Source organism: Urocampus carinirostris, chromosome 6 (genome assembly GCF_059441175.1).
Source record: "Urocampus carinirostris isolate Australia breed hairy pipefish chromosome 6, RoL_Ucar_1.0, whole genome shotgun sequence".
Classification (NCBI taxonomy): Eukaryota; Metazoa; Chordata; class Actinopteri; order Syngnathiformes; family Syngnathidae; genus Urocampus; species Urocampus carinirostris.
The window spans coordinates 30,929,887-30,957,407 of record NC_142354.1 but is presented as its reverse complement, the minus strand read 5'-3'; the positions used below and the strand labels follow the sequence as shown (position 1 = coordinate 30,957,407).

Genomic DNA, 27,521 nt, shown 5'->3' with positions numbered 1-27,521 from the left:
AGGCAATTAGTTGCCTGGCATGGCTAACGGTGCTTTCGGTATGTGAGTGTGTGAAGGACATTGTAAAGCGCTCTATAAATGCAGACAAGTTAGTCCGTATTGCATGAATGAATAGCAGCTAAATAGCAGCTCCAGAATTTCAAATCAAAAAGGCCAGAGTTTTAAAACTGAGTCTTATTTATCTCAGGCTGATTCTGTTTATTCATATCTTCGTCTTCGAAGAGCTCCATAGAAAATAAACAATTAAGCATATTTTCCGGAGTATAAGGCACACATAGAAAAAAACGTGTCTGATATTCAAAAGTCCTGTGTAATCTGGCGCGCCTTATCGACCGAAAATACGATAAATCAAATTGAAATGCATCAAATAAAGTGCTCCTATATTAGAGACTTGTGTTAAACTCATCACATCATTTTGTTTCGCCTGCAAGAGCTTAAAATGTCTGAGTTTCTAAAATAATAATTTGGGTCACAAATGTACTTTAATCAAAAATTACATTTCCCATAATGCCCGTCGACTAAAATACCTGCGAAGTGATGGCTTTGCGCCACTACAGAGCAATGTTTATAAATAATTACTGAGTGGAATCGAGAAAGTATCCCAAAAATTTCCAAAAATATTTAATATATTTTTTTTATGTTAAGTGAATGTTCTTCTTTGTGGTAAAACATTTCAAGTGAGCTTAAGCGCCCTCTACAGTTCAACATGTTAATTGTTTTGGAAGAGAAAGTGAAAGCAGCAGAAACACGGAGACTGTGAAGCATTACAGTAGAACGATGTTGAACCGAGTGACATGGCCGCTTTCTTGTGTCCCGTTTCATCTGGAGGGACGAAAGCATGACCAACTTGGGTGATGAGGTGCTTAACTTGTTTGGGTGTTTGGGCATTCGGGTTGGCCAGGGTCCCCAAAAAACTGTTGTGTGTGTTTTTTGCTACTTTTTCCCTTTTTTTTCTTTTCTTTGTTTTTGTGTATGTGTTGTCTTGCTGTCGGTCACCCACTTGAGGGATATGACCAGAGTAGGTAGATAAATAGAATATTTTCTTATTAATGATCACTATGTTGTGTGCATTGTTAACCAATGCAAAATGTTTTGCACCCTGGTCATCCCAGAAGGGGGTTTACCACTTTTGAGGCCCCTTCTCAAAGATTTTTATTTTCATCATGTTGAGGTTTTTGAGTTTTTTCTTGCCCGCATGTTGGTTTAAGATCAGGGATGGTGTTATTGTAACCTGTGCAGTCCTTTGAGACATTGTGTGATTAAGGGCGTCACAAATAAGCGTGATTTGACTTAATTTTTTCTGCTACTGGTAACCATGGAAACCAGTATTTTCTGGTTTGTGTGGGGGAGCAAACTCCTATCCAAAATTATGGACTGGAGAGGGATGGGCGCTGCCCTGCTGTACTTGACAAACTGCAACCACACTCTGAGGAACCTGGCGCTTAAAGGATCCGTGAACCCTGAACACTTCTTGTCGCCTTAACTATAAGATTCTCGAAACTAATTAAAACAAATAGAAATGCTGTCTTCGCTGCGGTTGGACGGCAATCAATACTGCAGCACTTGCTTCATTGAGCATGTACTGTACTGCGTGTATGTGACCGTGTGTTTAGTCATGCTTCACTTCATCAATGGAACATCCTATAGAGACACTGTGTAAAGTCCATTAGGGCTGGACTAATTGGATTTGGACCAAAGCGCCGCTTCAAAAGGAGCAAAAAGCAATATTTGCAAATTGAGTACAGTGAGGGGTGCGCTTCGCTAAACGTCAACCAGAACGTTTATACTTTGTGTATGGAAAGAGATCTGGAGCACTCGGGTCGCAAAAATGGTCACAGGGATTTATTGACAGTAGGGAACGTGTTTGATTACATTTAAGGGGAGACTAGGAATTTTAAAAACACTGGTTTTGCTCAGTTCTGCATAGAAAGAAGATAGTGGGATTATGCAAAAGCATGGACTACAGATTCAGAGATAATAGGGTAGATCAGGGGTGTCGAACTCATTTAAGCTACATATGGAAGAAAAAACTGTCACGGGGCCGGACTAGTAAATTAAACAAAGAAAGAGAAAGAAAGAATGGGGGAATGAGAGGAGAGAACACAGGAAAGAGAGAGACAATAGGGGGAACAGGAGAGGGAGTAAGATAGAGGGACAGGGGTAAGAGGAGAGAAAGGATGAAAGAGAAAGAAAGAGAGAACAAGAGGGATAGAGAGAGCATGTAAGAGAAAGTGAGAATAAGACAAAGAAAAAGACATAGAACACAAGAGATACAGAACAAGAGAGAGATAAAGAATTATATATATATATATATATATATATATATATATATATATATATATATATATATATATATATATATATATATATATACAGAGATATATATATATATATATATATATATATATATATATATATATATATATATATATATATATATAGAGAGAGAGAGAGAGAGAGAGAGAGAGAGAGAGAGAGAGAGAGAGAGAGAGAGAGAGAGAGAGAGAGAGAGAGAGAGAGAGAGAGAATGAAAGAAAGTGAAAAAAGTCAAAGAAAAATATGGAGAAAACAAGAGAACAAGAGAGAGATAGTACAAGAGAGAGAGAGAGAGAGAAAACAAGAGGAAGAACAAGAGAAAAAGACAGATAAAGTGGGAAAACAAACAAAAAGAGAGAGAAACAGTGAAATACATATTGAAAAAGAGAGAGGGAGAGAGATAGAGCTAGATAGATAGAGAGAGAGAGAGAGAGAGAGAGAGAGAGAGAGAGAGAGAGAGAGAGAGAGAGAGAGAGAGAGAGAGAGAGAGAGAGAGAAAGAGAGAGAGAGGAAGGGTAGAAAAGAGAAAAAAGGATAACGAGACAGAGAAAAAAAGATATAGCAGGCATATTTAAAAACTCTTGCAGGCCTGAGCTTTCCTGTGCGCCGCGTGTTTGGCACTTGGGGTAAATCATCAGGATACCCTGACCCTGTCTTGCGACGTTTCACTTAAAGCTGTGGAATAAGAAAGTGGGGAAAGTGCCGTAAAGAGGTGGTGAAAGACATCATCAATTATTACTATTATTAGTATCATTATTATGTTTTTACGTCCCCTAAAATGTTTTATTTGCGTTTTTTGTATTTGTGTAGAGGTACGTCTTTATTAGTTGGCGTCATATAAAATGCTCTTTTGCTATTGGCTGAAGTACTTCCCACAATGCCCGTCTATTCATTTCGTTCAGGATCTAGTCTGCTTCATAAAAACTTTGCAAGTCAAAATCCTGCAGTTTTCCATTACATGTATCCACTTATGGTCCCGAGACTTGCAGTGATGCAAAAGCTGTAAGCAAAAACATGCTAACTATTGACACGAAGGTTGTGATTATCAAAAACAGTGAAGAAGGCACATGGGTCACTACCGTTCCTTAAGGACGTAATCAATTGACGATCGGGGAAAGAAAAAAACAGGTAGGGGAGCGTAGCCCTGGTGTTTAGCACGGCAAGAGTTCAAACCTAAGAACCAAGACTTCACGTCACAATACATGATTTTTGCTGCATTCTAGGGGATCTGTATACTGTATTTTTATTATCCGATTCCAGTGAGAGAGCAGCAGTCAAACCAGTCACTTCCCGCCCGCAAACAGCTTATCTTTCCTCTCATAGCTAAACCACTATTTCGAAAACAATATTTATTCCACACAATTTTACAGCGTTGGAAAATGTTAAAATAGTTTTAGTCATGTTTGTCCTTCTTACAGAAACCATATCAAACGAAACTATATTTCCCTCCCCCAAACTCGGCAGCGCTAAAGAGATGCGGGCTGCTGAGCCCCCGATTTAAACCAATCGAAGATCGCACATACATCGATAGTTCCGCATTTGTGTTTAGTGTCTCGCTAAAGCTGAAATTTGACTGCTCTCTCTTAAATACGCCATATGATAAAGCCGGCCCAGCAGAGCTGTCAGCAATAGCACAAGTATAGGCCCGATATCGCACACCACGGATTAGTCTCTGTCTGGTGCTCAGGGAAAAATGTGTAATCTCCTATCTGAGGAGTGGGAGGAAGAGGAGGGGATTCTTGCCATTAACGTCTAACCTTTTAAAAATGGATTCGCCTGACGAGATAAAGGAGCTGAATGGGAGCCGCAAAACATGTCCACCATGTGACGAGGAACCGGCGGCAAAGGAGAAGCCAAGACGATTAATATTTAAAAATAAAACGAGAGGTTTCATGTTTTTACAATTATCTCGCCCAGATCTTCACATAAAGATCATACAGATGCTCTACTACTTACGACCATTCGACTTTCATAAAATCGTAGATACAAACATATTTTTTGTGATGTCAAATAATATCCGGGCATTGCTATAAGTTAGATTTTGTATTGTTTACACCTTTTTTTCCGAGTACAGGATAGTACTGTAGTGCTTCTTTCCGCCGCCTGGCACTGTGAGAGGTCAACCAGCATCCACCTCGAAAAAGAAATCCGACTTCTACTTCCTGGTTCGTGTGTAAAAATAACAACATGTACTGTATCTCTTGCACACTAACAACTTGGACATTTTTATTGTTTATTATCTCATGCATCCATTCAATATGGTTGGTGTAAAGTGTAAAGGAGAGGCAAGCCGTTTCCTTTGAAACAAAAGTGGAATAAGAAAGCTTGATGCGGTTGAGAAATGGTTGGATCGCTTTTTTACGACCACTTTATACCCCGGAGACGGACCTCTTGAAGGTCAATCCCCAAAAGTCGGTTAAACTCAACTATATTTATCTCTATAGAGCAGGGGTGGCAAACAAGTTTGACACAAAGAGCCGAAATTTTTAACTCTGTGAGTCAAAGAGCCACAACACGCAATGACCAGAATTAGACGTAATCTACGCAGATGATTGGCAGTCAGTTATGTGTCCGGGGCAGCAATAAAACAACAAATCTGCCAAATTAATTTCAAAATATTATTTATTATTTGTTATTAACTCTGATGGATTCAAGTGTGTTTTAAGAGGGGAAAAAACGAAACATGAAACGAGGCAAAGAGCCTCAGTATGTAGAAAATATGATGAGGCAAAGAGCCGCATTCTTATTGGCCAAGAGCCGCGTGTTCGCCACCTCTGCTATAGAGCATACTATTTTATGAAACGTTTATCTTTCAGTACAGTACAACACAGGTTACTTATACAAGCCTTTAACATACTTATATAAACCTTAAACATACAAACTATAGCACTGAAGCAACTTACGAACAAATTCAACTTACGAATGATCGTCCAGAATCTCGTTCAAAAGGAGCAAAAAGCGATATTTCCAAATTGATTTCTGTGAAGGGTGCGCTTCGCTAACCGTCAAGCAGAACGTTCATACATTGTGTATGGAAACAGATCTGGAGCCGCCATTTTCTTTATTATACAAACTACTCCTTAACAGTCACTTTGCTGTGGCTGAGCTGGAGTACATACAACCTGGGCGGATCGGATATGGGATAAAAAGATTACATCTTTCAAATAGGTAGGAGACACAGTCAAGTCATGTTTATTTGTATAGCCCTTAATCACAGGGAATCTCAAAAGGCTGCTCAGACCACATACTACAGGCTATTATTAAGCCATCTCCTGATCTAAAACATACATGAGGGAAAGGAAAAACTCAAAAACCTCAACATGAGGAAAATGAAGAAACCTTGAGAAGGGACCGCACATGAGGTAATTCCCCTTCCAAGATGAGGAAATCTTGGGAACTCGATTTGGTCGGGAGACTACCGCTTTGGCTACGATTCTCCCGCCTACCGATGTAGGGCAACATCTACCGATTTCTAAAAAAATTCATTTTTTTTCTTTTGGGTCGCCGAAATTTTTATGTGAACAAAGTTTTGCCGATTAAAATGTAGCCGAATTATCCATCGTCTTTTTCGCCGTTCTGCACCGGAAAAAGCTTTGATCGAGACTCGGGAATCATAATCTCGAACTCCGCGTGATGTCATTCCTTCGAGAGCAGCAGACGAATAAGAGTGCTACATATGACTATGTTAAAGAACACCAGAAAATTTGGAATAATTAAACATTGTAATAATCACACGTACACATAAAATAACAATAAAGTAGATTGAAAAACGAATTTTAGAGTTTTCTTTTCAAATAATAATAATAGTAATAATAATAATAATAACAATAATAATATTAATAATAATAATAATCGCGTCGGAAAAAAAATCTCCCGATTTCCCATTTCTGAAACTTAACATGTATGACAGATGTACAAAAAAATACAAAACATTTTTTTTTATACTCAACACATTTAAAGTAAAAAACACAAATTAACAACTTACCGGCTAATTAAGACCAATCACCAATTCAGACAGGAGCCAAGGTGTAAACGGCACGACCCTGTCTAAACCCCTTTACTGGGTTTCTTGGGTGGACAGTTACACAAACAAACAGATTATAAATACTTAGATCCCAAACGAACATTATCACCACCGTTGCATTGCTCGCAGGTGACAAAAAAAGGGTACAATTTCCACCAAATACTACAGAAACTACTACAAACTAAACGTCAAATTTAATGCTTAAAAACACTACCGGCCCAGACATACCGTTAAAACATTTCATTATTTTTCTCAGTCAGACACTAGACAAATCACTTGTTTTTTTGGCACTGAAAAGCTTCCCAATAATGGTCTCTCTTTAAAAGAAAAATGAATAAAATGTTTTATTATAACACTGGAGCGGCAACAAAATAATAACACAGTCTTAAATAGTCTCTTCTGCCAACAGGATTTAAATGGCAGACTCATTCTCACAATATCTTCACAGCGTTTAACTATTGGTCAGGATTAATATTCCCCAAATTCTTTATTTTGAAAGTCAATTACTTTCATACTAGCCTAAAAACTAACACTCACCACTGAACTACTCAGACAAGAATAACGCGAGATAGCAACTAGCATTCAGTTTAGGATAAGATAGGACCTAAACGATGATCGATAGTAGTCCCGTCATTGGACGAGGGACGAAAGATTGATGTGACAATTTTGCTCACTGGGATGGCGCTTTTCTCCTTCCTCCACAGAAAGAAAACAGATTCCTTTGCCCTTGCTCATTGGGTCGGATTCTCACATACTGATAGAACAAACGCAACGTGTAAATAAAATGTTATAAATATTATTATTTAGCTCATTCATGGGCAGCTTTAGATGTCAAGGATCAATAGGCTAGGCTGACATTCACAGATATAGATATAACAAATATTTTACTTCTATGCTAACAATGATGAATATAAAAGTCGATGGTCTATTGAGAATATGTTGCCAGACACACCCATCCATCCATTATCTGCACCGCTTACCCTCAGTAGGGTCGCGGGGGTGCTGGAGCCCATCCCAGCCATCATCGGGCAGTGGGCAGGGGACACCCTGAAATGGTTGCCAGGGCACACAGAGACAGACAACTCACTCGCTCATTCACACCTAGGGACAATTTGGACCGGCCAATCAACCTGACATGCATGTTTTTGGAATGTGGGAGGAAACCAGGGGAGAACATGCAAACTACGCACAGGAAGGTTGGTAGCTGGATTTGAACCCATGACCTCAGAACTGTCCCGCACACGCGCTAACCACCGCACCGTGCTGCTTCCAGACACACGTATAGTATCAAAGATCCTCTATTCCTCCCATAGTTCACTAAAAATTTATAAAGATCCATTTTGGCTATTCTTCCATAATGGTTAAATACGTTAAATGTCCTTTCCTTCTTTGCTGCCATAGACGTCAAAGATTCATTTTGCTAGACTGGGATACACAACCTTATATATCAAAGATTATTTCTTGCTATGCTGCCATTGATGAATAATGAAGTTGATGATCTTTTTAGAATAGGTTGCCAGACACACCTATTGTATTAAAGATCCTCCACCCCTGCCATTGTTCACTCAAGATAATAAAGATCCATTTTGGATTGTCTTCCATTTTGGTTAAATACGTTAAATGTCGGGCAGCACGGCGGCGCAGTGGTTAGCGCGTGTGCGGTACAGTTCTAAGGTCTTGGGAACCTCCTGTGTGGGTTCAAATCCAGCTACCGGACTTACTGTGCGGAGTTTGTATGTTCTCCCCATGCTTGCATGGGTTTCCTCCGGGTACTCCGGTTTCCTCCCACATTCTAAAGACATGCATTTCAGGTGGATTGGCCGGTCCAAATTGTCCCTAAGTGTGAATGAGCGAGCGAGTTGTCTGTCCCTGTGTGCCCTGCGATTGGCTGGCAACCAGTTCAGGGTGTCCCCTGCCCACTGCCCGATGATTGCTGGGATGGGCTCCAGCACCCCCGCGATCCTACTGAGGATAAGCGGTGCAGCTAATGAGATGAGATGAGATGAGATGAGATGAGACGTTAAATGTCCGTTCCCTCTATACTTCCATGACGTCAAAGATGCCTTTTGGCTAGACTGGGATACACAGCCTTATGTATCAAAGATCCTTTCTAGCTATGCTGCTATTGATGAACATATAATGTTAAGGTCTATTTAGAATAGGTTGGTAGACACACCTATAGGTATCAAAGATCCTCTATACTGCAATAGTTCACTAAAGATTATAAGATATATTTTGGCTAGTCTTCAATTATGGTTGAAGAGGTTAAATATCCTTTCCTTCTATGCTGCCATAGAGGTCAAAATTTAATTTCGGCTAGACTGGGATACACTACCTTATATATCAAAGATTATTTCTAGCTATGCTCCCGTTGATGAATGGAGAAGTCAATGGTCTCTTTAAAATAGGTTGCCAGACATGCCTATAGTTATCAACAATCTTCTATAAGGCTTCACTAAAGATTATAAAGGTTCATTTTAGCTCGTCTTCCATTATGGTTAAAGACGTTAAATGTCATTTCTAGCTAGACTGCCATAGATGTCAAATTTAGCAGTTATTGAGCAAAATGCTACCAAAGCTTAGTATTGAACCTGGATTTAAAACTATGTATAAATAATTTGAAAGTGCAGCGTAACAGCTAAATTCTGTTTTACCATTTGAACTTATAACTCATCTTGAAACGCAGCATTCTCCATGTGGACACATTTTTCAACAAATAGTCCATGTTTCTGTAAGTACGATTTTCCAACTACTATCAACTGGTATATATTTTTTCACATTTAGTACTTTTTTTGTTTTCATGCGGAGACAAGCACCACATTGAAAAATTAACATATCACCTAAAAAGAAAAAAAGAGATGTATGATTGAAGCTTATGGTTTAAGGGAGACTTGGTTTACTTTATCAATCATTTGAACTCATTAATACGTCTTAAATAATTATATAGGTAATTTGTTAAATCATGATAAACATTTTACATTTCATGAGGTTCTTTTGTTTTTCTTCCCCTCACCATTTTCCTCTTTACTCTGTAGCAATGATACATTCCATAAAACCCGGGACAAATAGGCATTTCCACATTTAGATTTACCTAAGGGGAACTGACATGATAGTACCAAACAAGCTAGCTAAGTGGCCCCCAACAAGACCCCTCCACTAACTCCACTTCCACATGCTTTATTTACACTCTACTATGACATACTGGTGCATTGGTGCATAAACCTCTATGATTCTCATTTAAAACGAATATGGTCCAGATAACAAGGGCTTTGATGAAGGTTTATCTCTAGTTCTTAGGTCAGTCAGTTTTATGCTATGTCAGTTTTATGTATGTGTTGCAACTTGTGTTTTTGTGCCTGAGCTGTCAACAAATGTCTTAAGTTACAGTCCAATTTCCACCGCTAGTGTTGATTTGTTTACTCCGATGTAGATGATGGCAGCCACATTGCAGTTTTAGGGCCCCCCTTGCTCGTGAAAAGGAACATAGCTCATTTTTACGACTCCAATATCATACCCAAGGAATGTAATTCTAGCCAACTGGCAAAAACAGATTTTGACGGCGACTGGGGACTTGTGAGAACCGCATTCATCTTCCGCCGATTCACCTTAGGTTCACACGGCTTGTCGGAGATATCGCCTAAGACTTTACGAGGGGGCAGCGTTCACCCTTTAATTAAAGTGTTTCGGCTAACATTGGCACATCACACCTCGGGATAGAGAAACACTCAGAGATTTAACGCTCCACCGGTGTTGACCGAGGTTTACCCTTTTCAAGTTGGGAACATCGCTCGTCATTGATTTAGGGACAAAGTGGTATTTGGTTCGTTTCAGGTGCTTGAGTTCAGTCCAACTTTTTGAAAAGGCTACTGCAAGTTTGGTACAATAGTTAGAGTTTTAAATAAAAGTGACAATACTAAAACTAGTTCCAGAAACACTGGAGAAAAACTCTTGCCGATTTGTCTATTTTTGTATCTGTAATTAAATGATGCATGCATTTAACCGAAATAATACCTAGAGTGATACAAAAATGAAATGGTTCCTTCAAAAATAAATGATTTAAAACAATGTCCATCAATAAATAAGTAAATAATTTGATTAAAAATAGATAAATGCATAAACAAATAAATACATAAATAAATATCTGAATAAATGGATGTGAAATGAAGACGTACTCAATGAGCCACTAAATTGTACCGTTTTGAAATGCGCACTGTAAAGAGGGTCTTTTAAAAACAAAATGCAGTAACAAAGTTTCAGGTATAATAGTTATTTTCTTTACAGTTCAGAGAGCTAGAGCTATAGCTAGAGATATAGATAGAAATAGATAGAGATAGAGAGAGAACGGTACAATAGATAGATATATAGATAATTTACAGTTTTATTTATATATATATATGTATATATATATATATATATATATATATATATATATATATATATATATATATATATTATAGTTGATTAAAATTTCTATGTTCATGAGAAGTTTATAGTTTAACAGACGCTACTAATAACGAGAGGCTCTGAGAAAGTTCTGATCCACTTATAACTTAGGACAGTCCCTAGAAAATATTTCCCATTTACCCTAGCATTCTTTTTTTAAATATTTTTCTCTATTATGTCTTTCATGTTTATCCTGGAGTGCCACGTCCAATCTCATTTCAGATAATCGTCACTATGTTGTTATCAATGGCATTTGAGATTATTCTATTCTATTAGACTGCATTTAGGAGTTAATAAATAAAGGAAATATTAGTACTAGGAGCAAACAATAACACCTTCTAGCCCATTCTTTTCTCAACACATGTCCAAACGAGATAATCGCAGTTGCGCAAACAAAGAGCTCTTTGAAAATGGACCTCCTAAATCCTTTTCTAGCTGTAGGTGCGGGTGACAAATCGTATTTTCCATGGAAAACAACTGCCCACTCGTGCGAATAATCTTGGTGTAATAACACAGCTGTGACGTTGTGCTAGCTTTCCAAGGATTTACCTGATATTGAGAGATTTGCCATACATGACAAACTTCATAATAAAAGATTAATGGGTGTGAAGAAGAAAAAAAACACCATGATGGATCTTCTTTATACATAGTACGGGGAACAGAGGTAGGAGGGTACTTACTATGTGGCGTGTTAGAAGTGTGCTATGACAGGTCATAAATGAAGGCCATGACTCTTTGCTTTTACTTCCAACCTCATTTAAGCAAACAGTATAACCCACCTTACAATGTTTTCACTTTATAATAATAAAAATAATAATAATAATAATAATTTCCTTTGTATTGTCATTCTTTGTAACAATGTACACAGAACGAAATGTCGATACACCTGACCCGTTGTAGCGAGCCGATGCAGCCGCAGCCAACAAAGGGCGCCGCCATTTTTACCAATGTTATAAGTCTTAGGTATGACTCGGCCGAGGCGCGAACCAGCGACCTCCCAGTCTCAAAGCGGGCGCCCTATCATCTAGGCTACTGAGCTGGTATGTTGAGGAATGAGAATTGTTATGGCCCCTCGTTACAGCATTTTCCACACTATACGACATCACTCACAAACTGTTTCACATTCCAAAAAAACTTATAAAATTCTGGCTTTGCGGTGTTCGTGTGAAACTGTGTAGGTCATGTGCCTCACTTATAGCTAAGAAGCCTGTTTGCTATTCGATGACAAGGTGCATGATGCTGGTCTGCTATTGGCTGGCATCAAGGAGATGCCAACATGATATTCTTCCCACAACACCTTTCTCTCTCTGCAAACAGTTCGGAATCTCATGTTCTTTGGCAAAATGTGGCATGTCGGCGATATCATTTTGTATGACAGATTAAATAATTGTATTCTTTTATGTCACTTACATCGCAAACACGCGTTAGTTGGCAGGTGAATCATATGTTCTCTCTGAGAATCGGCGTTACTCTTGATGTCCTCCGTCATCTACCTCACTGGCACATTCGTTCAACAAAATATGGGTTCCTACCCATATTTCCAAACACTAACCAACCAACTAAAGACATAGACCAACCGACCAACCAAAATACCAACTAAACAAACGCAAAGAGAATCATCAACAAACCAACCATGCAACACACCTGAATCAATGTAGTACACTTTGTATGATAGACAGAACAAGCGAATCATTTTGTTTTTTTAATCCCACGCACAAATGAGTTGGCAAGTGAAACTAATTGGCATTTTGGAAATGGGCTTTACTCCTAATGTCTCCAGTCAGCTACCAACACAGGCAGATAAATTCCACATATTCCCACACACCAATCAAGAAACCAACCGGCCAACCAGCCAAGACACTAACTAACTAACCAACTGAAACACCAAACAACTAACACACAAACAAAGCAACCCACTGAATCACCAACTAACCAACAACACACTATCCTACTGACTGACCAACCAATCAACACACAAACCCACCAACAAAAAATGTACACACCAACAAACAAACCATCTGAACCACTCACCAATCAACCAACCAACACACTGAACAACCAAATACCCAACTAAACAACCGACCGACCAACCAACCAACCAACCAACCAACCACAAACAAGCCAACCAACACAGTTATAACAATGTTCAAATATTGTTAAGGTGACAACCTTTTACTCTGCTTTAATCCCACACAGGAGGTAATTACCCGGTAAAACATACCAGCATTCTGGAAATGGAACATATATTAAATGTCCCTGGTCAGCTCCCAACACAGGTACATTAGTTTCACATTTTGGTTCCTACCCATATTTCCTTCCACACATCAACTAAGACACCAACCAGCCAACCAAAAAAACAACAAACACACAAAAAAGCAATCAACAAACTAACGTACCAACCAACATTTAATACATTTTCAACAATTAACAATGTAAGAACGTTAAAGTGACCATCTGGGACTGTTTCACATTGAAAGCGAGACTATAAAAAGAAAAGCTTTGTTTCTATTGCCTTTTTTCATCATCCATGAACGAAATATGGATGTCACAGACTTACTGAGATGAAATTCCATATCAGCAGAAAGTCAGATTTGATCATATCTGAAGTTGTATTACACTCTAGTTCCGACACAATCAAACATGACGTCAGCCCAGAAAGGGGAAATATATATCATAATCAAATCTGCACACCATTGGATTCAATAAGACCTTAATAATAACCTCTCCCATTCAGGAAACAGATAAACAGGTTTCATACAAAAAGTGATAATCCTCTTCCAAATTCTGTGCACTGACTTAGTAGTACGTCCTTTTGTTGTACAAGGCCACAACTACTTGAAAATTCTGATGTCAGAGGGCAACCAAGAAAAGGTGTGCGTCTCCATACGTTTGCTGAAATAATTCTATGGGCAATATGGCCAGAAAATAAATCCTGATTTTATCAAAATAAATGGTTTTCAATATAAGTTAAACTACAAACCCCACCCAAAACACAGTCAGAATGCTTCCTGTACGATAGTTCAAATAGAGTAAATTTACAATGATTTTAAATCCCCTTTTAATTAAATTCATTAGGTTTGTTTAAGTTGTTCAAATGACACAATTATTTGTTGAGGAAATATTTAATAATCAACATCTGCTTTTTATCAACTCTAAAATCCTTACAATTGCTTTCAAAAAACGGAAAATTTTCAAATGATTGATTTTTACATTTCATACTCTTGATTCTCGATTTGTCATGGCCGAGCAACTAAGCGAGCGGAGCGAGTCGTGTACCCTCTTTGTAGCTTAGTTTCAATAACTATCAAATTTTTTCTTCTCCCTTTAGCATTCCTGCAAATCGTTCGACTAAAAAAAAAAAAATAAAGTACAAAAAATACTGTATTGTATCATTGACTCATAAAGTCATGGCACATTCTGAATAGAATAAAGAGGCAGAAAGACATTGTGGGACTTTGTTCAGTTAATAGCATAACAACATTTCCATGATGCTGTGACACGAAACAATAGCAGACCAGCAAATTCTATTATGTCAATCAATAGCAGACAGGCATCATGTAGATGGAAAAAATTGTTGTTGACATTCTATATCGGGGAACAATTTGTAAAGAGAGGCTGAAAGAACATCTTATCGTACATTGTAAAGTGAAAACATCGTGAGGTGGGGTTAATTAGGGTCAAAAAGCCTGAAGGAGATAGGGAGATGGTGTGTAAGAATGGGTTAAGGAAAAGGGATAAAAAAAAAAAGGTTCCTCTGGGTTTTTACGCCCCAGACAGTCAATGCAGATGGCATCTCATTCTTCATTCTCTTCTCCAAGCCAACAGGCGCAAAGCGGGAAGGTATGAGGGCATGGAGCCATGTTCAGCCAAGCCGACATGTGCTGCAGATACGAAAGCAAATGAAGACACATTGCAGAGCTGTTGGATACTAATTGTCCTCTCTGCATTTGCCACAGTCTGTCACAGTTGTGTCCAAGGACTATACAAATGACTGGCACGTGCTATATAATGTTACGTCACTGCATAGCAGGGGTACGTATACATCTACGCAGATCTCAAACAGAAGTCAATTTGCACAAAACAGACCTCATATATTCTTTTCATAACTCTAAAGCTGTAAAATCAATTTTTGGCCAAGCCAGAACCCGGAGCTGTTAATTATATTACTTTGATCAATTAGTTAGTTCACTGATCAGCTATTTTAAAATTTTCTCATTTGTGATATTTACCTATGGAATTCTAGGATTTACTTTGAAATAGTCAAATATGGTTCTTACTATCGAACAATGGTTAATTAACTTATCAAATAGTTAATTGTGGCATTTAACGAAGTTCACACATTTTTCCCTAATTTAAAACAGAAAAATCTTTTTTTTTACTCAGTATCTGAAAAAGGACTGTTAATCAGATTCATGGGGTTAATTTGTAAATTTGCTAAATTGATAGTAAGTGTTGAGAATATTATTTGGAATACTCAAATATAGGGCAAATTATCAAATAACTAATTAAATAGGTAATTTTGTCATTTAGTCAAGTTCACACCTTTTTGTTAGTATATTTCAAAACGCAAAAATCAACTTATGTTCCACGATCTGGATGAAAAATGCACATTAGCACTGGGCAGTTAATCACATGAATTCAATTTTTAACCATTTCAGAAAAGTTCATTTCTAAAATGGAATAAATCATGAATTTGAAGGTTGGAATTCAAGAGCATGATTTTGCTCCAAGATAGGACTAACAATCTTCTTCTTCTAATTAGCTAGATAGTTGTGGCATTTAATACTTGTTTATTGAGCATCACTTACTGTCTAAAATTGATAAAACATAATGAAACTCCAAACATGTAGCGAGATGGTTTTCATAGAGTGTGGTGTACACACTAGGAGCTTGCATAAATATTTCCTTTATTTTTAACAACTCTAAGAGCTGTCTAATTTATTAAATCAAATACGTTCGTTTATTGTTTGAAATTGCTCACTTTGAAATGTTGCTTACTGAGTTAATTGTCACTTTTGATCAAGTTTACTCATTTTTATTACTATAATTAACAACATGAATATCAATGTTTTTCATAGCCAGGAACCTTATGAAAAATCTGGATTAAGACTTCGCAGTTGATCAAAGAAATTTGATCAATGAATCAGTTCAGAAATTCTTAATTTGAAAATCTACTCGACGTTAGTTGATAAACTAACTAACTAGTTAACTGTGGCATTTAATCGAGTTAGTCACATCATCTATGGGTAGCGTAGTTGTTTTTTTTTGAATGAGCAATCAACGTTATTCAATTGTTCCTGTTAGTTTATAATATATTGGTATTAAATCAATATTTAGTATAAAGGCCTTTTAAATTGGGTTTATTGGATATCTTACTGATTTTTTTTTATTTAACACAGACAATTCACTGCTTATGTTTTGAAAAAAAAAACAGAGTTAGCGCGTTAGCTACAGGCTAATTTCCATATGTTATGCCTACAAGACAAAAAAACAGCAACAGAATGGTTATCCATAACTGCTAAAATCCAGTTAAGAAATATATATTCGTTATTATAATACATAATTAATAAAAACCCCAGGGACATTCTAAGAACTGGATTTCATAAAGTTTGGTCTATCTACAATTGGATCTTCGATTCATGAACAACTAAATGAGTAGAACCATATTTAGGGCTATGCAATAATCAAATTAGATTCGTTTTTCAAATAAAAAAAATATCGATTTGAACACATGCGAAATCAAAAAAAGAACATCATTTGGAATACTCATGGTGCTGACTATCAAACAATGGATAATAGAATAGAATAGAATAGAATAGAATAGAATATACCTTTATTGTCATTGTTACAACATGGGATATATTGTGACAACGAAATTGGACGTGGCAATCCAAGTGCCACATTTTACAGTGAGGATAAGGAAAACAAAGAGATAAAGGAACAAAGAAGATGTTTTAACTGTCTTTGTTGTATAGGCTTTGTTTTCCTCCAGAGGCGGGGTGTATGAGGGTGTGAGGGACAGACAGAGATGGGCGGATCCAACTAGATGTTTGATCTTACTGTACACACGGTCCAGTGTTTTTCCTAATTGTTCAGTCCACGTGTTGAATGGATTTGGGAAGTAGTCCTTAAAAATGCCCGATTAAAGTCGCCTGTGACGATAAAAGCTCCGTCGGGGTGTGCAAGCTGCTATTTATTGATAGCAGCGGGCAGGACATTTGCGCTATGCTAACGTTAGCATCTGGTGGATGAACAGATTAACTAGTTAAGTGTAGCATTAATTAGGTTAGTCGCAAGTTATTGTTAGTATTTTTTGTTTCTTTTGCCGACAAAAGAAAATAAAGCGCCATTGCCATTCCCATTGACTTAGCATGACAAATAAATCATTTTATGAGTGAATGAGTATCTAACGAATTTATTGTTTAAAATTCATAAAAGCCATACCTTTCCTACTGACAAAATTAAGAATCTGTTTTTGAGCCTCACGGTCCAGCTCTGTTTGATCTAAGTCACCTTGGCGAAAAATTGATTAAATGCATCTAAATTTGAATATAATTAAGAAATGCCACCGCCCTTAGGTGGACACATCATTTATATCAAAGACACCAATCACAATTGTAATAGAAACCCATTTTTTTCCTAACCCCAAGCTTATTATGAACATTAGGCAAGGATAACAAAGACAACATGAAAAAGATTTAGACAAGAGATAAGAAATACAGTCAAAGCAACCTAATATGACTGCCGCAGAGTAAAAGAAAAGAAAGCGTGTCGGCCAGAAACAAAACAGTCATCGAGGCACATTTTTTTCCCTCTAGAGTGAATTGAAATGATGCCGTTGCACAAATCACAATTACCTGCAAGAACATTCCATGCTACCACTAGCATTAGAATGTAATTTCACTTGAAAAAGGAGACATTTTGAGGGCTTGTGAGTGAGCACTTGCATGTGATATTGTATCATTAAGGATGCTAAAGATCTATGACACGCTATGACAATGAGACAAGGTGAACACTTTTGGAAAAGAAGCCAAAAACAAATCGAACGAGAAATGTTTTTGGAGTAGACACTGAGATATAAGAGTTAAAGCTGCTTAAATCCTTAAGTTAAGGCCATAACTATAGTTAAGCTCTGGAAATAAAGCTTTTGGAACAGTTTGAAATAAAAGTTAGAATTGGAAAAATACTGAAATGATGAAATGAAATGATACTGTATTTAAAGTGACACTAGATCCAACTCAAATGGTTTGACCCTTGAGTCAAGGCAGCTTTAACTCTTTATCTTAAAGCGATGTAACCTGACCTTAAAGTTATAAACTCTGGAGTTAAATCTGCACCATCATATTGTGTCACAGGTTGAGTTTAAAGTTGAAAGTAGAATGTAAAAAGCTTCCAAATGGCTCTAACTTTTGAGTTTCCATTAAAAACTGCTTAAATCATCGGTTACAGTTGCCTTAACTCTAGTGTTAAGGCTACTTTAACTCTTGATTAATCAATGGTTTAATTCTTTGAAGCCTTGAAGAATGATTAACACTGGAATCAAAATTACTCCAACTGTTTATTTAAAAAAAAAAACTGTGAAAAGCTGTTTAAACCCTTGAATTAAAGGGTTAGGGTTAGGGTTAGGGTTAGTTAACTCATGGGGGTTTGGGGTTTTTAAGGGTTATTGATCTATCTTCGTTATTCATTATCCATTATCCGTTATCGGTCAGTTCATTATATGCTACAAAGCCTAGGAGCCGGGACACTTACTCTCAGCCAAAAGGCTAAGCTAAGGTCCTAGCCCTAAAGCCTTGTTGCGATCATTGCGAATGCACCGTTCCCGGAGGTACTGCAATACCGGGCCGATGCAAGGAGTGGACAGAGCAAGCTCTTATTCCATCTCCGGAATGCAAAAATCAAAAGGCCAAGCTAAGGACCTAGTAAAAGGCCAAGCTAAGGACCTGGCATCAAAGCCTTGTTACAGTAATCAATTATCACGCTTGCAAATCATGATTAATTGATGGTTTAACTCTTAAGGTAATGCGTTGTAGATTGCTCAGTTGAAGGCTTAGGACAGGGGTCGGGAACCTTTTTGACTCAAAGAGCCATAAAAGCAAAAAATATTAATTTTATTTTGGGAAAGAGCCACACCATATATTATGAGACAAATTTACTAAATTGCTAAACCCGCGCCCCAGACAAAAGCTTAGTCTTCAGCACATTTATTTTTGATGATTTGATAAAAATTATGAAAAGAGAATAATGCCAGAGCCCCTGTCCCAAAATCAACAAACATACCACTTTAAACTTGTCTCTTTCTTGCAATGACTCAAGATCGGTTAAACTCCTTTTGACCCTTTTTTATCATACATATTCGTTTCAAAACCAGATGCAAGCATTTATTTTGTAAAAACGTCACAACATTCTGAGAATAGGGAGCCTTATGTGCTTACATTTGGCGAGAGATGGGAAGGAGTGCTTTTACTTTTTGCATAGCTCCACCCATCCCTCCCACTCACCCAATCAAATGACTAAGTTCTTTTCCGGTGTTTTGGCGTATTTACAGTTCTGTGGATTCATCATAAGGTATCTGAACACTGAACACAGATTACATAGTGAACTTTTATATAAAGGATTCTTTAGCGTTGTACAGCTAAAACGAGTTTTTTTTCCCCCCATTTTTTTGTGTGACACCTTGACTGTAAATTGTAGTGAAAAACGTGCCATATATATAATGCGAAGTAATCAATTGTCAGTAAGTTTTGATTTAGCTTTACGTGTAACTTAATGGGATAGACCAGGGGTCGGGAACCTTTTTGGCTCAAAGAGCCATAAAAGCAAAAAATATTAATTTTATTTTGGGAAAGAGCCACACCATATATTATGAGACAAATTTACTAAATTGCTAAACCGGCGCCCCAGACAAAAGCTTAGTCTTCAGCACATTTATTTTTGATGATTTGATAAAAATTATGAAAAGAGAATAGTGCCAGAGCCCCTGTCCCAAATTCAACAAACAGACCACTTTAAACTTGTCTCTTTCTTGCAATTACTCAAGATCGGATAAACTCCTTTTGACCCTTTTTTCATACATATTGGTTTCAAAACCAGATGCAAGCAGTTATTTTGTAAAAACGTCACAACATTCTGAGAATAGGGAGCCTTATGTGCTTACCTTTGGCGAGAGATGGGAGGGAATGCTTGTACTTTTTGCATAGCTCCACCCATCCCTCCCACTCACCCAATCAAATGACTAAGTTCTCTTCCGGTGTTTTGGCGTATTTACAGTTCTGTGGATTCATCATAAAGTATCTGAACACTGAACACAGATTATATAGTGAACTTTTAAATAAAGGATTCTTTAGCGTTGTACAGCCAAAACGAGTTTTTTTTCCCCCTTTTTTTTGTGTGACACCTTGACTGTAAATTGTAGTGAAAACGTGCCCTATATATACTGCGAAGTGTTACGTTTGAATTTAGGTTTGGTTTGGCTTTACGTGTACCTGAACAGGATAGATAACTCCGGTTTTGAACAAGATGGAGAAATTTTGCATGCAATCAATTTGGTCTCTGAGCCACAGATACTCATAGAAAGAGCCATATATGGCTCGCGAGCCATAGGTTCCCGACCCCTGGGATTGACGAAATAACTTTTGGACAAGATGGACACATTTTGCATGCAATCAAATCTGTCTCTGAGCCACAGATGGGGTTTTGGGGGTTTTAAGGGTTATTGTTCTATCTTCGTTATTCATTTTCCATTATCTGTTATCGGTCAGTTCATTATACGCTACAAAGCCTAGGAGCCGGGACACTTACTCTCAGCCAAAAGGCTAAGCTAAGGTCCTAGCCTTAAAGCCTTGTTGCGATCATTGCGAATGCACCGTTCCCGGAGGTACTGCAATACCGGGCCGATGCAAGGAGTGGACAGAGCAAGCTCTTATTCCATCTCCGGAATGCAAAAATCAAAAGGCCAAGCTAAGGACCTAGTATCTAAGCCTCGTAGAAACAGCCATATATGGCTCGCGAGCCAAAGGTTCCCGACCCCTGGCTTAGGACAAGGGTGGGCAAACTTTTTGAGTCGCGGGCCGCATTGGCTAAACATTTTTGAAAGGGCCAGGAGGAGAAAAAAATGTTGATTACATTTTTTGTATATAGCGATACAGTCTCAAATACAAACCTCAGCAATACCTGAATGTAGCCCCTATGCTGTTAGTCAGAGGAAAGAAAAGCTACTGCACTTGTTCTAGGTTTGAGGAGTGGTAATATTTATTTTGTTAAATATGTTTAATTTCAGGCAGCATAGCGGGGCAGTGGTTAGCGCGTGTGTGCCACATTTCTGAGGTCATGAGATCGAACCTTCCTGTGTGGAGTTTGCATGTTCTCCCTGTGGGTTGCGTGGGATTCCTGTAGCAACTTCGGCTTCCTCGCACATTCCAAAAACATGCATGTTAGGTCAATTGGCCAGTCCAAATTGTACTTAGGTGTGAATGAGCGAGTGACCTGTCTGTCCCTGTGTGCTCTGCGACTGGTTGGCAACCAGTTCAGGGTGTCCCTTGCCCAATGCCCGAAGATAGCTGGGATGGGCTCCAACACCCCCACGACCTTACTGAAGATAAGCGGTGCAGATAATGGATGGATGGATGTTTTATTTATTTTTCTGTTTGATAGCCGGTCATCTGCTTTAATTTCGTTGTTAGCCTATTTTTAGTAGCAAAATTTACGTTTATGTGCACTGATAGGGTTTAGAATTAACAATCGATCTATATATAGAAGCTTTTGTTTGAATCACAGGTTTGATTTTAAGTCAAAACTTTAAAATATTTTTAAGTGCTCTAGTTCTTGTGTTAACATTCCAAAGCCATTTAACTGTTAAGGTAAAGCTGTTTAACTCATGAGTTAAAGACATTTTAACTCTCCCGCAACCCTACTGAGGATAAGCGGTGCAGATAATGGATGGATAGATGGATGAGTTAAAAATTCTTTAATTCTTGATTAAAAGCTTTGTTGCTTTTTTTAACTTTGGAGTTAAAGCTTCTGCAACGGTTTCAGTCACAGATTTGTTAAGTTAAAGCTAACACCGCAATTAGACTTTTTTTTTTTTTTTTTTTTGCCAAAGCTGCCGTAAGCCGATTAGCCCGCCTCTTTCATTAATATTGAGGAATTGCTGATCTGCACTGTGAGACTCCTTGTGATTAAGGGCTATACAAATAAACATGACTTGAACTTGACTTGAACTTGATCCTTTCAACCAATAAACCTATTCTACTATGGTTGGTCATAGTAGAAACAACGGTTTGATTGTTTTGATAAGATTTCTCAATGGTCAAATGTATAAACCATTTAGGAAAAAATTAATTGGCTAATTGAGACAGGAATTTTTGTTATTGATAAGAAAATTGTGATTTGTAAACCCAAATGAGTTGGCATTTTTTATGCTTACTAAAATTAGGAATCGTTCAAAGAAGATACAGATTGCGACAATATTACCATTCATCTACAGTAAATGATCTAAAGAGGAATGTTTTTCATAGCAATCATTCAATTAAATATACACAAAGACCTTCTTAAACATGGATCTGTCTTAATTCCGAATTTAGCGTCGTCAATGGCGCTTATGTCTTAAATCATGCTCGAGGAAATGGCGCAAAGGGCCAAGAAAAGTGCCAATTCAACCTCTACTCCTCCCGCCGTCTTTCTGGCCGTAAAACGCAATGTAATAGGATTCCTGAGCTTTTCCACTGACTGCTTCCACTATCACACAGACATTTAAGTGCACTAATCCATGACAAATTGTCTCATCTGATCCATGACAAATCGTCTAAAGGGCTGATAGCGGCAGAAAGACGGAGGGAGATTGTGGGGCGGGGGGAAGGGTGAACGGTGGTCAGATCCAAAGTGGTTACCGTTTGGCACCTGGAGATCTGATCGGTAATGCTTAGTTTTGTCTGGGAAAGGTGCTTTCATTAGCATGGAAAGCTGTAGGTGTAGCTTGTATTGGGCGATTGGAGAAGAATCAAAGGCAGTTGAGAAAAGTACCAACTGTATCAAAAACACTGTGGTAGCAATTTTGGGTTTAGAGTGATCGGAGTAAAAATGTCCAAAAAGTCTTTTTCTGTCTGAATGGGTTTATCAAACCACTTGTTTCAACTAATAAAACACTTTCTAATTACGGAGTAAAAAAACAGTATGTGAAAGTGATGACACAGTTGAATGTCCTTTAGAAACACATTAACTCAAGTGTCTAATCCAGAGGAGCTGAGCTCAATGACTCTTGAATCACTGAGTTACTCTACATAACCCTTCAAAATTGGACATGGCACACACCAGGAGTAAAAAATTAAAGAATAGCAACCTACAACTTCTAAATCATTTTCTCAAATGCTGTAAATGTCACGAGTCTTGGGTTAAGACTTTGAATTAGCCTTATATCTTAAGTTTACAGTCTAAAGCAGCTTAAACTCTTGAGTCAAAGCTTCATTTAACTTTTGAGGTAAAGCTTAGAAGGTTATTTAACTGTGGAGTTAAAAAAGTTTGAGTCAGGTTTAGTTTATTTTTTTAAACGTTTTGAAGATGCTTTAACTGTTGACCTAATATTCCAAATATGTTAAACTCTTGAGTTAAGGTGCATTAACTATTGAATGAAATTTGCTTTAATATTTGAGCTAAAATTTAGAAGCTGGATTAACTTGTAAGTTATAGCTGCTTCAATGATTAAACCACACGTGTAAATTCAAAGTTAAACATTAAAACTTAACTCTAACTCCAGAGCTGACATTTAACTCTCAAGCTTTTAACGCTGAAGAAAACCTGCTTTTATTCTCAAGTTAAAGTTATTAGCTGGTTTAACTCTGCAGTTAAAGCTGCTCCAACAGTTTTTAAGTCACAGGTTGATGTTCAAATTGAAAACTCTTCAAAGCTTTGAAGTGGCTCATACTCCTCAGTTAACTTTCCAAAGCTATTAAACTCTTTGAGTTAAAGCTTTTTAAACTTTTAATTTAAAGCTGCTCCCACTCCCTTAAAGCTTTAACTCTGAACTTTGTGATAAATACTTCACTGGAATATTTAAAAGGAATAAAAACATGTGCACAAATGTTCTTTCTTATTAATGCTGCAACAACGATTTGAGTTAAATTGTTGAGTTAACGCTTTAACTTTGAATGCTAGAGTTGTCAAATTTGTGATTAATGCTTCTGTGGAATATTCAAAAGAAAAAAATGGATTATATGATTGCTTTATAGGGTTTTTTCATTGTTTTACAAAAAAATACTAAAAAGGTAAAGCTATGACTGTTATGGAAAATGTATATTTATTACAAAATTAATAGCCAAAAAGGGCATTTTGTGTTTGCCTGGAAAATTATGATTGTAAAGCCATTATTTGTATTGTAAATTATAAGGGTCACCCCAAGATGCTGATTCTCACAAAATCTAACATTTACCTGTATGTAACTGTAAAAATATGACCTTCACTAATATTTTCAATACAACCTTCTTTATTTAATCGCAGTTACTGTTCTAAATTACTAGGATTGCGCAATCTCCCTTCCACGGGTTAAATGTAAAGCTTAAACGTATATTCTACGTCTTCATAGAAGTAAATATACTTGCAGTCTTGACAGGTCATTTTGTCCAAAATGAAAGCTCGTAATTAAAACGAGCTGTCAAAATACTCAAGTTGGAAAGTACATCACTAGCAAAACACACCTCAAAATTTGGTTTTCTCTCTGCATTCGTTTTTTTTTCGAGTGCAGTCGAAAATTTATGTTACATCATATGTGTGTACTCGTCGGTTTTCCCCCAAGAGCTCTCGGCGCCGGTCAGATCGTTTTATTTTCCCCGACATCATAAAAATATGACTACCGCAGCAACTATTCACGTGATGGAATTTAATTGAATTGCGTTTAGCCATAAATTTCCCACACCAATTAGTCCCAGCTCTAAAATGAGGACGGAAATTAAGCTGATTTAATGGCTTAACCAAAGCTCGGACAGCTTACGTGCAAAGATGTTCTCGCCGATGAATGGGTTTCGGAGGAGATCCGACACCTCTGCGGAAAAAAACTGCTGGATAACGGACTGCAAAATGTCAGAAAAAAATAGGTTTCGTGCAATGATGAGTCTGTTTCAACTATGGAAATGAGCTCCAATTTTTAAAGGTGTCTGTTCTCCGTTGTTGCGCCATTATTTGCCGAAACACTGCCAGCTTTAATGAAGCTCACGGTTTAACATATCTCGGATCTCCCCCAAAAAAATAATCTCAAGTTGAACTGATAGAGGATGTGGGTTTACAATTTCCAGGCTAGTCAAGATTTGAAGCAAATTTTATCCAATAAGACCATTTGCAGAAGATTACAAGTGTCGGTAAGAAACTAATTTGGTTGATTTTCTCAGTAAAGGTCAATGGAAGATGTCATCTTTTCTCTTCACAGAATGTTAATGAAGCACCAAGTAAATGTGAAATCCTGGGAATCCTGGACCACCCGTGTATAATACATGGAAAGACACGCAAACATCGGGATACAATGACTGTCACGTTATGAAAAGTACAGGAGAAAAAAGTAATACAGCTCAAAAAAATCAAATATAAAACAGTAGAGTCATCACAAAGTGAAATTGTCATTTAGTTGAGGGTATAAACCTGTGGGAGTTAGCTAATGCATTCCGAACCCAATTTCACTATCAAGGGTTGTCATGCCCTTGGATGATTTCCTTGCTTTAATCCCTTCCACATTTTTTATAATAGACCTGATCATTGATTAATTACAGTCATAATATCTTAGCAATCTGTGTGCCTTCTTTGAATTCATTGAGAATCTCAAGCTTCGTTGATATGGCTATTATGTTTTTGCTTCTCCCTTTAGCATCACAGTAAGCCATGGGATGAAGAAATACAGTAAAAAAATCTTAGATGTATTTGCCAATGAGCTTACGAAGCACTGGAGATTCTAAAGTAATTTATGAGAAAGAACGGCAATGTGTAAGGAATTTCAGCCAATCGAATATCAACATTTCACACCATTAGCAGATCAACATCTTACATGACGCCGATTGATAGCAGACAGGCATTTTAGAGATGTAACTTTAAATTTTATACTGTACCTTTTTTTAGTTTTTGCTTCCCCCTCGAGCATGAGTACAAGCCTCGGGACTCAGTAAATAATTTAAAAACAAAAAAACACATAGTTTTGTTTGTCAATGAGCAGTATGAACTGAACAAAATTCTGAACTGAATGACAATAGGCTATCAACATTTTAAAACCAATAACACCCTAGGATTTTACATGACATCGACCAATAACAGCTAAGAATCTCAAAGATGTAACTCTAGATCAGGAGGCCCCCTATGGACAGCTGAGGTGCCCAGGAACTTGTTTGGGGTCATCGTGATGTTCTAGAGAAATGTTTTTTCTTTTTTAGTGGCCGACTAGTCTAAACTACTTCCAATAATGGACTTGGTAATAACAGAGGAACAACATAGTAAAAACGTTATACGTTTTTATTTTACAAATTCATATTAAACAGGGTGCCCTTGAGTAGTGCTAGTAGTAGTTGTTGTAATTAGTTTTTTTTTTTAAGTGATTGAGATTTTTCCAGTGTTATTTCCAATTTTGATTAAATAATATCAAAACACGTGAGCAATATTTTCTTTTCTTTTATTGGAAAGTATATATTCAAAAAAATCCACATCTAACTCAAAAGCACTGAATATGTTTTTAGTTTGGATCCAGGGAACGCTAATTGGTTCAATGCCGGTTTATATTTGACAGTGACTTACTGTTACTGTAATAAGAAGATTTAGCAATCGAGTGTTGCTAGTTTTGTAATTTATTAATTCAAATTTCACTCCAAAATATATCCATCCATTTTGTGCACCGCAACTAGGACAAGATTTGCTACAATTATCACAGAATCGACTTTTATGTCTTATGCCATAAGCCTCCGCTTAGAGTTTTTCCCTTACTTCCATGTATTAACAGACCAAAACAGATGCCATTTCATGGTCCTTCACCTCTTTTCACATCAACTGTGGCCACGTTGGGTAATAACAGGAGAAACGAGGCCCTACAAATGCCGCTTAACATAACATCCGTGCTACAACGCTTCGAAAGTGTTACAGGCCAGTTTTACGGCTGCACCTGGACCTGGAAAAATACTCATCTTTTAGATATGAAGCCATCGTAAAATGTTGTCGGATTCATGATCAAATAAAAACAGTGGCTAAAATGCTGGTATTTTCAGACTATCTATGTTGGCATTGACGTGTTATTTAGCCTGATAATATGTGTATGGAATGTTTTGACAACGGATGACGAGTTTGTGTCCAAAGTAGAAGACATATAAGGGACTGGGTATGTATAGGATGGATAGAATTTGGGCATTTTTTCCACAGTGAGAAAACTAATTGAAGACGTTACAGAGAAATCAACATTTATACCGATTTAGCAAGATAGCTAGAGTTGATTTTTATAAAATATTTTCCATGCTATAAATCACTTTTTTTTCATTGTTTGGTCAGCCAATGTTGAAGCTTAATCATGGCCCGGGGGCCAAATATGGCCCCCCTACATCATTTTGTGTGGCCAGCAAGAGCTTAGAATGTCTGAACTCCTAAAGATTAACTGGTCAAAAAAATTACATTTACAGAAGAAGTATATTATTGCAGAAAAAAATGCTTCACTTCATTTATGTGTGCAGTGTTAAATGTTTTCTATTGTACTCTTTATCTATTTACACTAGACTTTATTTCCATAACT

General features: G+C 37.3%; 1 protein-coding gene and 2 pseudogenes across 2 annotated transcripts in view; all 3 read right to left on the bottom strand.

The window, feature by feature from the left end:
* tafa1b (TAFA chemokine like family member 1b) overlaps nt 1-27,521 on the bottom strand; it is a 204,259-nt gene that overhangs the window by 158,932 nt on the left and 17,806 nt on the right. The gene's annotated exons all lie outside the window — the stretch shown is intronic.
* Nucleotides 18,590-18,722, bottom strand: LOC148364557 (U2 spliceosomal RNA; annotated as a pseudogene).
* LOC148364556 (U2 spliceosomal RNA) lies at nt 20,646-20,735 on the bottom strand (annotated as a pseudogene).